We start from the raw sequence: 9,820 nt of genomic DNA, 5'->3' as shown, positions 1-9,820 counted from the left end.
GGAAGAAGCTCCACATTCAACACCTGACCGAAATGATTAAAATGCTTCCCATTTCTGGGGAATTTCTGTCCTAACTTGGTTTCATGTGATATTTTGAATTTCTTTCCTTCAGGAAAAAAAAGACCAATAGTCTTGCTGCTGACCGTTGGTGTGATATCTCAGAGCCTATAAAATGTAATCAGTACTGAGGGCCTCGGATCAAAATGAATAATTATATCTGGCCGAGGAGGCCAGTTCTCCTTTAAGGAAACAGCCTTTTAGAGGAGATAAGAGGAAAGAAAATAGTTGTTTCACTATTCTCTTATCAGTGAGAACTGCATAATGTAATCTGACTCAGTGCTGTATCAGATCAATCACTCTGTCAAGGAGAGGAGGAAGAGAGAGCAAGAGAGAGAGAGAGAGAAAGGAGGTCAAGAGGCTTAACCGATGTAGGAAAAACTAAACTCCAATAAAAATGTACTTAGGCAGAAAGGAATCATCTGTGATTTTTTAGATAAAAATACATTTTCCTGTTCCTGGTTGCTATTTTATATAACACAATGAAATAATGTATACGTAAGTAGTGAAAGCTTGTATACATACGATGTTCATCTAAACCAGTGGTCTTTTAAGCCAGTGAAATCAAATGGTTGCAGACCAGAAATGAGAAGCTTGAGTTGGTCTACCTCTGTCTGAAATCAAGTACCCATTGTTGAAAAAAAGATTTTTCAATGGTTAATCTGCTCTAAGCACAAGTATTGCATCATACTACTGACATGATAACATTACACTGACCTCTAAGAGATAATTCACTCCACACCTTCACACATCCACTGAAAGCAGGCCTTACCATTATTTTTGTCAGCAATATTCTGAATGTGGGTGTGTTTGAGTGTACTTGCCTTTGTCTCTGTACAGAGAAGGACCTTTGATGACTCTGTCTCCTTGAACAATATCAAGCGGAGGTGTGAGATGATTTCAGATTCAGCCTGTTGTCTGGCTCTATGCTCTGTATCCCGGCTCAGCCAGCATCTGATTACCAGGACCTTGTTGTCTTGTCTGGAGAATGTAGCAAAGAGGGGATGAGAGAGTTTGTAAAAGAGAGAGAGAGAGGGAGAGAGTGAACAGAGAAAGGGTAGTTCTCTGGGATGGGAAGACAACGGAATACGACACATCTGTGGAGATGACTCTCCGGAGACCAGCTGTGGATGCTGGGGCTAATAGATTCGGCTGCACTAACAAATTTACAGGCTCCTCTTTCTTTGTAAAACACATGACAACGAAATTCTCACTTTTGAATAATTTTTCCCCGCCCACACCACCTTAGCTATCTTGACTTTGTTTTTGCTCTTTTCCTTTTTGCTTTGCCTGCATTCATCGTGGTGCATAGCGTATGCTAGAGGTGCCCACAGACAAGCGGTAGGTGCTTACTATGCCAGTCACTTCGTTCCATCTCAATGTCCCTGAGAGATCTAATTGATATTCCAAAGCAGAGTTGAAGCTGCATCTCAGGCTCACCTTAGTCATTAGTGAGCCACACAGGCCTGTTTGCATTATAATCTCTGATTTAGATTGTGTTGCCTCCGTGTCCTTCTCTCGAGGTTGAGCTGTGAGTGCAAAAGGCCACCGTCGTAGGGGATCCAAGCTCAAATTAGCCTCTGTCTCTGAAGTTTGCAACTGAGGAGAGGGTTATGGGTTGTGAACTCCCAATTTTTACAGACAGATTAATTCCCCCCCCCCCCCCCCCAAGTTCTGTTACAATGTGTGAGGAGTGAACACCACCATCTAAAGGTCCATCTGGACATTTGTATGGTAAAGAGGGAAGTAAAAGTGCTCATAACTCATCCAATCGGGCATATTTGTGGAGGGAGCCTGAGCGGAATGACAAAGCTTTGGGATTTCAATTGCACACTTTCAACTGTAGTATCTGTGTATGGATGCATGAGCCCGCTATATGTGCGTCAGAAGGCACAGCTGGTTGATTTTTTTCTCGGGTTTAACAAACTCATTGTCACCAAACAAGCACATATATTCCCCACAGCTCCTAGTTCCCTTGGCTAACCTCAACCAGAGTTAAACATCAATCCACTATTGTAGGTCAATAGCATCCAGGGACTAAATAAGCTCACCGCCTTGGCACACTGTATTATAAAGGTTTGTGAACTGGATACTTTAATTGACGATGGAGTAAGTTAATACATTATGTCTTTCTTAAGGCAAATACTGTATCTAGCCTATTTAAGGAGAATATAAATGTTCCGCTTATTTTGTTGTTGTTATAAATGTTCTGTAAAAAACACATTCCATGCCTTCATTTGATGTTGCTCCTACATCCTCCTCCTTCAATCCATTTGATCTAGATGATGTAAGCAGCACTACTGTGTCAAAAATGATCCCACTAGGAACAATCAAGTCAATTTTGGCGCTCATATCTTAACATAAATACGAAGGGAGAGAGTTACTGTAGAGGCCCAATTTAAACATGAGAATATCAAATAACACAGTAGGGGATTTTAGCTTGGCACATGGAAAATAATAAATGTTGTAATGTGTACTATGAAGCAAGTGGTATTGTCGAACAATATCCTAATCTCCTCAGCTACAGGTGTATTAGTTTTTACTGTAGATTGTTATATTGAACTTAACATTACACATTATCACAGCAAGCATTTAGGAACTCATAATTGAGTTTATAACTGACATTAAAAAATTCTCTAAATCCAGGAAAAATTAGACTTTGCCGCAGTTCGCTCAAGATGAAACAATTATTCCTTCTTTTACTGTCTTTTTCAAAGAAGGTCACAAGGTTTATTTTGATGTGGTGCTAAGAATGAAACACATATTTAAATTATTCTATGATTAAAGACATTTTTATGGTCTTTGTCTCGTGGTATCTGATACTGAGCCAAGAACCGAGTGCAGGTGTCTGATGACTCTCCTTGAAAATGATGTTAATGGAAAGCAGGTGGGTACTTCAAAGGCTGACTGCTCCAACGGTATGACCAAATGTGCTTGCAACTGGCACCAACCTCAGCTATTGTCTCTGCCATGGTGAAGAAGAAGTTAGCATTGTAAATGGAAGTAATTAGTCAATATTGGATACAGTGTAAAGTAAAGCAAATTAAGGACAAGGGATCTGATGTGTTCCTTAGGAGTTAACAGTTAGTACATGGCCGGAACTCACGGGATCAGCTGGACAGAGATGGCGTCCTGGTTTTATTGCATTGTTATCTGATATGATTGCAGAGACTGGTTCTGAATGCTATGTTGATCTAGTTTAATAAGCACTACTTTCCATAGGTTAAATGTGCCACTACTACGCTAGAGTTTCCTTTACAATGTGCTTGCTATTTTGTGCTTTTTGTTTCTTGTTTTTGTTGATAAGAAATGCCTTTGTTTTGATGTTAAATGTTTATTGTGGAACCAGTTAATTATGGCCTAGTGTTCCTTTTTGCTGCCCCAAATCCAATCTTGATCACAGACCTACTTTGAGTGTTAGCCTTCTGGCTATGTTTCCCCCCCATCTCTCGCTTTCCTTTTTGTGTCACTGTCTCGTATGTTCTTGTTCTGTGTTTTACATGTTTTGTGTGTTGAGGGACTTCACTTTGGATGCACTATTGTTTGGATTTAACTAAAGGAAGGGCAGTAGCAATTTCCACATATATTGTACTTTCATATAGAATGCAGCTTCTTTGATAAGAGGTGATCCTTAATTTTTAGTTTGTAATTGTGGCGGACAGAATGCTCCTCCTAAACGAGCCAGCACTCTGGGCTTGCTAAAAAAGAGAAATGTAAACATTGCATTATTACATGAAACAAAGTTGCTGCAGGCGGATGTTTAGAAAATAGATTATATTATACAATTGCATCCTCCTCAGCAAGTTCTAAAACAAAAAGAGTAGCCATTGTTGTCAAACGGAATTTCCCCGTTAAAGTGTTGTCCTCTTGGTCAGATAATACAGGCAGGTTTGTGATCTCCACTATAGAATTTGGTGCTAGGAAAACTGCACTTGTGTCACCTTAACCGCCAAATGTTTTTGATGGCAAATTCTATAATACGCTTATTGTTGGTGTAGATTTCAATACTGTGTGGGACCCAAACATGGATTGGTTGAATGCAAAGGCCACTGGGGATAGGCTCAGGCCACTGAAATCATTGGCCATCAACTTGCAGTTTATAGATTTTTGGCGTGCAGTTAATCCCACCTATAAGGATTACTCTTTTTTCTCAGGTAGACATAAATCTTTTTCCAGAACAGATTTTCTTCTTGCATTCCCTCAATTATTTCATTCAATTTTATAAAGCGATGTTACTTCCAATGACATTGTCTGACAATAAAGGGGTCCTTTGGGCCACCACCCTAAGCCAATTGTCTCAAAGTGTGTTTAGATGGCGTTTTAATACTTCTTTACTGAATAAATCATATATCACTCAGTTTATTGCAGAATTCCAGATATTTGCAGAAATTAATGTTGGCTCTGTAGCAGTCTTCAGGATATTGTGGGATGCAATAAAAGGTTTTATTAGGAGCGAAACCATACTATTCTGCTCTAATGCGTTCAAAGCTAGATCCCTTCAATTGCATAACCTTGAAGCTGAAATCACCAGATTAGACTTATTTTTGTAAAATAATTGTACTGATCCCTGAACCTTTAGAGCAATCAGTATTTAAGAAAGAAATAAACATTCTGAAACAGAAATCTGAAATCCTAATTCATAGAACAAGACAGAGCTATTACTACCAGGGTGCTTGACCTAGTCATTCACTTGCCATAAGAATTAGGTAGAGTGACCATTTTGCAGATACTCCTGCTATTAAATCTTCAGAAGGCTATTTTAGAACCAAACCTGTTGAAATAAATAAACCTTTCAGACAATTTATTCTAATTTGTATGACTCAGAGGTCACTTTGGGAAAACAAAAACACTGTTATGGCTGGTTAAATCAGCTTGACTTGCCTCAGTTACCAGAAGAGGAATTAGACTTAGACAAATTGATTACTATAGAATAATTACGATTGCCAGTACAGAATATGGAAAAGGAAAAATCACCTGGCTTTGATGGGATCCCCCCTGAATTTTATGTAACTTTTTGGGAACAGCTGGGCCCATTACTTCTTGACATGATTAACTTCTCTATTGAGAAGGGTGGACCCTCAAGGGATGTTAACACAGCCTTGATTTCCTTACTTTTGAAAAAGGATGAGCATAGTGCTCTAGCTATTGATCTCTGAGCCTGCTAACCTCTGTTTTAAAAATCTTTGCAAAGCTCCTAGCCCATAGTTTAGAGTCCCATATGTCTGTTAAAATGTGTGAATTCTGACCAAACAGGCAGCAGATCCTGTGACGCCTTCTCCACATTGTTGATGCTGCAGAAGACAGACGCCTATGTCACTTCTTTCTCTTAACGCAATGAAAGCCTATGACAGGCTTCAGTGGTCATTCTTGTGGTCAGTCTAAGAGGCGATTGGTTTTGGTGACACTTTCATTGGTATGATTAAAGGTCCGTATACTAACCCTTTAGGCCAAGTCTTGACCAAGCGCACCTCATCCTCCTTCTTTCCATTTTCTAGATCTCCACCCCATGGTTACCCCTTGAGTCCTGCATTATTTGTCCTTTCCCTAGATCCTCTGGCTCAAGCCTTTGGCCAATCGATTATGGAATCACCGACATGCATTTGCAACACACAGCCTCACCTCTCGCTATTTGCGGATGGTGTTGATGAATTCTGCTGCTTTGAACAATGTTTTTAAAGTAGGGCTGGGCAAGTTAACGCGTTATTATCGATTTAACTAATCAATTAATCAACACTGACAATACTTCTATCGCGCGTTAACGCAGTTTTTATTATTTCTTTATTGTTGTAAAAGTTTGTTGCTCACAGGCTTTGTAAGACCTGAGACCGAGAGACCCGCCCACGAGCAAAAACAGCACCTCTGATTCATAGTTTAATAATTTATCAACCATACAACACAGAAACTCACCAAAAGTTGCGTCTAAAAGGTAACGAGTTAGCGGTTACGTAGGTCTCTTCCAGGTCTCTCTAACCTCTACAAGTGATTTTCTATTGAGCCTGGAAGTTCCAGCTTTTTTCGGGGTCGTTGAGCCTTAAATCCAAACCGTCACATCCAAGATTTATCCACTTTATGTCCATAATTCATCGCATTTTGGCTCATTTATGCCTCTAGCTCGCGGCTCCGTGTCTGCTCTCTGTTTAAGGAAGCAAAGCCAATAGAAGGCCCATACATGGGAGACAACGTAATCCAAAGAGTATGGAGGCTGAAAGAGGACAATACTCCCAGTCAAACTGGCTAGTATGCAATCAAATATGCTATAGCGCACAAGATAGATATCTACCGTTTTATAGAGGATAATGGCCTCCCTGGTTTGAGATTTGGCATACATTTATATTATATATTATATATTTGGGCCTTTTTCAAAGAAATGTAAATAGTAAGTACGGCTGGATATTCTTTTAAAAAATGTATAAGTTATGGTTATTATTTCTTCACAGTGTGACTCCCAAGACATATGAGAAGTGTTTTATAGGTTTTACTGCTCTGTCTGTGATATCAAAACATATCTGAAAGATTCACGTTCCATTTTATTTATTTATTTGTCTTTAAGGTCCTACAACCATTTTTAACATTTAAATGACCTCATTGCAACCCAAATATTCTACTTACACAGTTTGTCCTGAAAAAAATTATGTTCATATCTTGACTGTAGACAACAAGATTGATGTTTTACAAGCTTTTATATAAATTAAATCCAGACGGACAATGAACTCCAAAAATGGCCTTAGGTTTCAGAGGGTTAAGTTGAGATGTACACTAAATATTTTATTTAACTGCTACTTTATAAACAAAATGTTTTTGCAGAACAAATGTTACGGCACTTTTGTTCATATGGCAGAACATTAAAAAAAAATATTTGCGCTATTTACACTACTTTTGAATTAATTATTTCATTTTGCGATTAATCGCAATTAATCAGGGAAATAATGCGATTAATCGCGATTAAAAATTGTAATCGCTGCCCAGCTCTATTTTAAAGATATGGAAAGATGGATGGGTCTCGCCATGTCTATTCAAGCTGTATCTCTGTGGTCAAAATGACTTTTTCACCCAGGATTAATTTTTTGAGCTCATTGGTATCAGACAGCATCATTAATAAATTGAGAAAGTTTTTATTACTGGTTAAAAATGTCTCATTGTCGCATTAAATAGTAGTCTAATTCTGGGTTTTGGCACAATTGGTTTCAATGCCTGATGCGAAATGTAGGCCTATAGCAGTTTACTTGAAAACCCTGAACAGGCTTCATTCTGCTCCTTATTTCTGTTGGCCGCCCTCCATGTTGTGTTTAGTTTTACACTATTTAGGTTAAACTGCAATTAATTTACGGTTCACATGTAGGCATGAAGTGTGGTGGTCCATTACATTGTTGGCTATATTCAACATCACGGATAATGTTTGATCAATAGAATGTAGAAAATATTACACTTCACAACGTTTTGCATCCAACATTGTGTTGTTGTACAATTTAGCAGTAAAAGCAGTAGCCTAGATAAGTCAATCCTACATTTTTCATCTTGGGGGCCAAACATGCTCCTTGGGGGAAAAAGTTACCATAATTCCAGGAAATTACTGGGCTATGGAATATAATATTATTCTATAATATTTTGAATTGTTACCTGCCACCAGAATTTTTATGATTTCCTTGTTATAAATATACACGTTTTGACATTGAAGTCTTTTCAAATTCCTGGGGGAGGACCCCCAGAACCCACTTGCTTTAAGTGTACCCCCCAAACATCAATTCTGAGCAAGGAAAAACCCTGAAGTATAATTACAAACAGCCAACATATTTAGATTGCAGTTTAAGAGTTAAAACGGATTAAAAAGATGTCGAACCAGACAGACAACGTGTACAGTGTCAACAGAGAGAAACACGGACAAGCAAACATACAGGGACAACAAAGTACAACATACTGTAGCAAATGACAGTAACAGCATACAAACAGCATAAATAGGCAGTATGTGTCCAATTGTTATAAACGTTTGCTTTTAAAAAGTGGTAAGGGTTCCTTACATTACATGTTAAAAATATGTTGCATAAGGTATTGCTTATATTATTTCATCATCTGTACACAAATGTAAAATGTACGTGTCCATGAGTGGGGCTGCATAGGCATGGTAAAGTGGGCTGGTGTGGCTATAGTGCCAGGGCTGAATTTTTGTCTGAGTCCGCCCCGGCAGAATTGTCACGCAATCCAGACCATCAGCAGATTACTACAATTTTATTCATAGGACATATCTCACCCCTGTGAAAATGCATCACATGAAGGTAATTTACAGAAAATAATTGCAACACAGTGAAAACCACCTCATAACTTGTCTATCTTTACGTGAAGCTTTCTACAACTTGCATAAATGGAGCGCCACAAAAGACTTTGGACTCTTGGCTCAGCATTGCTGAATCCTAGAAATCCGTGCTGTAAGCTTGTGCTTTAGCTTCCTTACTTCCATCTGTGCATGTGTTTGGACCCGTATGTCTTATGTCCGTCTCTCTGTCAATGTCGATTGTTTATTTGTGTCTGTTTTTGGATGTCTTATTGGTAAGCTGCAGACTTCATTCCTACTGTTGTGTTTTTATTAGGTCCCCTGTCTTTCCTGGGTTTTTTGGTTTTTGAAAGCATTCTTATGTCTCAGGGTATTGTTTGTTAATTTTATGATAAAAAATATTTGATTGCAAAAAAAAAATAAGTAAATGGCTGGATACAGTTTGTAGTTCAGCATTGCCACCGGTTTCTCACCAGTTACAATTCCAAAGGGCCTACAAGCTTGGGCTTTTGTTTTGTCTTTTTAATGCCCGTTTTTATCTTTTACAACTAAGCTATACTGCTATAACTTAGTGAGCTATACGTCTGCTGTATTCTTACACTTACTGCTTTCATTGCACTAATAGACTCTTTTTCTGCAGCCACGTTTGAATAGTTTAACTGACCTATTTTTATACTTACATGACCAATCAAGTCAATGCTACGAAACAACAAAGGCACATTCCTTATTGTTTGGATTTAAGAAAAAAAAAAATAGATCCCCACCATGACCCAAAACATTCTTTGCAAAATAGTTGGAAATGTTCCACAGAAAATGCAGTCCCAGCAATCTTTTAATGTTTCTCCAGCAGATTACAGATGGGGAGGAAAGCTGTCGGACAATAAAATGCTGAATGTGTCAAAATCCTAGCCGACTTCAGGAAGTGGTTTATCATCATGTCTGACATTGGTAACAAACTTAGCCATCACAGAAGTCTCCGTTTTTAACCAATTTCGTTCTTTCTGAATCCTCAAATACAAAATGCATGATTGGCCATGGATGCAGGATTTGAGGATGCAGGGTATGGTCAGGAAAGGAGCCGTTCTACAAGGGAAGCCAATATCACTTTTACAGCTTTTCAGTGTGTTCTTCATCTAGCTATCTTTCATTGTTGTATATCAGATAATTTCCTTTTGGAATAAGGAAAGGTCAGATAAGTAACTCTTGTAGAATCTGACAGCTGCAAAGTTGAATAATTTCCTTTCTTATAAAAAAAATTCAGAATTTATGACATCTCTTCTCTTTGTTGTTGTCCCCTTTCAAAATTTGCATGAAATCAGCATCTCATAAAACCTGATTCCAAGGAAACAGACAGGAAGAAAGTGGTATTTGACCTTATAAAAACATTTATCAGTTTAAAACATTTGCCTGTTTGATCACAAGTCTGTTTGGTCCCTGTTTTCAGGCAACACTGCTTGTTTTTTTCTTCATAGTACACAGAACCAGAACACAGTTTGC

This window comes from Etheostoma cragini, chromosome 1 (assembly GCF_013103735.1).
Source record: "Etheostoma cragini isolate CJK2018 chromosome 1, CSU_Ecrag_1.0, whole genome shotgun sequence".
Lineage (NCBI taxonomy): Eukaryota > Metazoa > Chordata > Actinopteri > Perciformes > Percidae > Etheostoma > Etheostoma cragini.
This window is presented reverse-complemented; position numbering follows the sequence as displayed.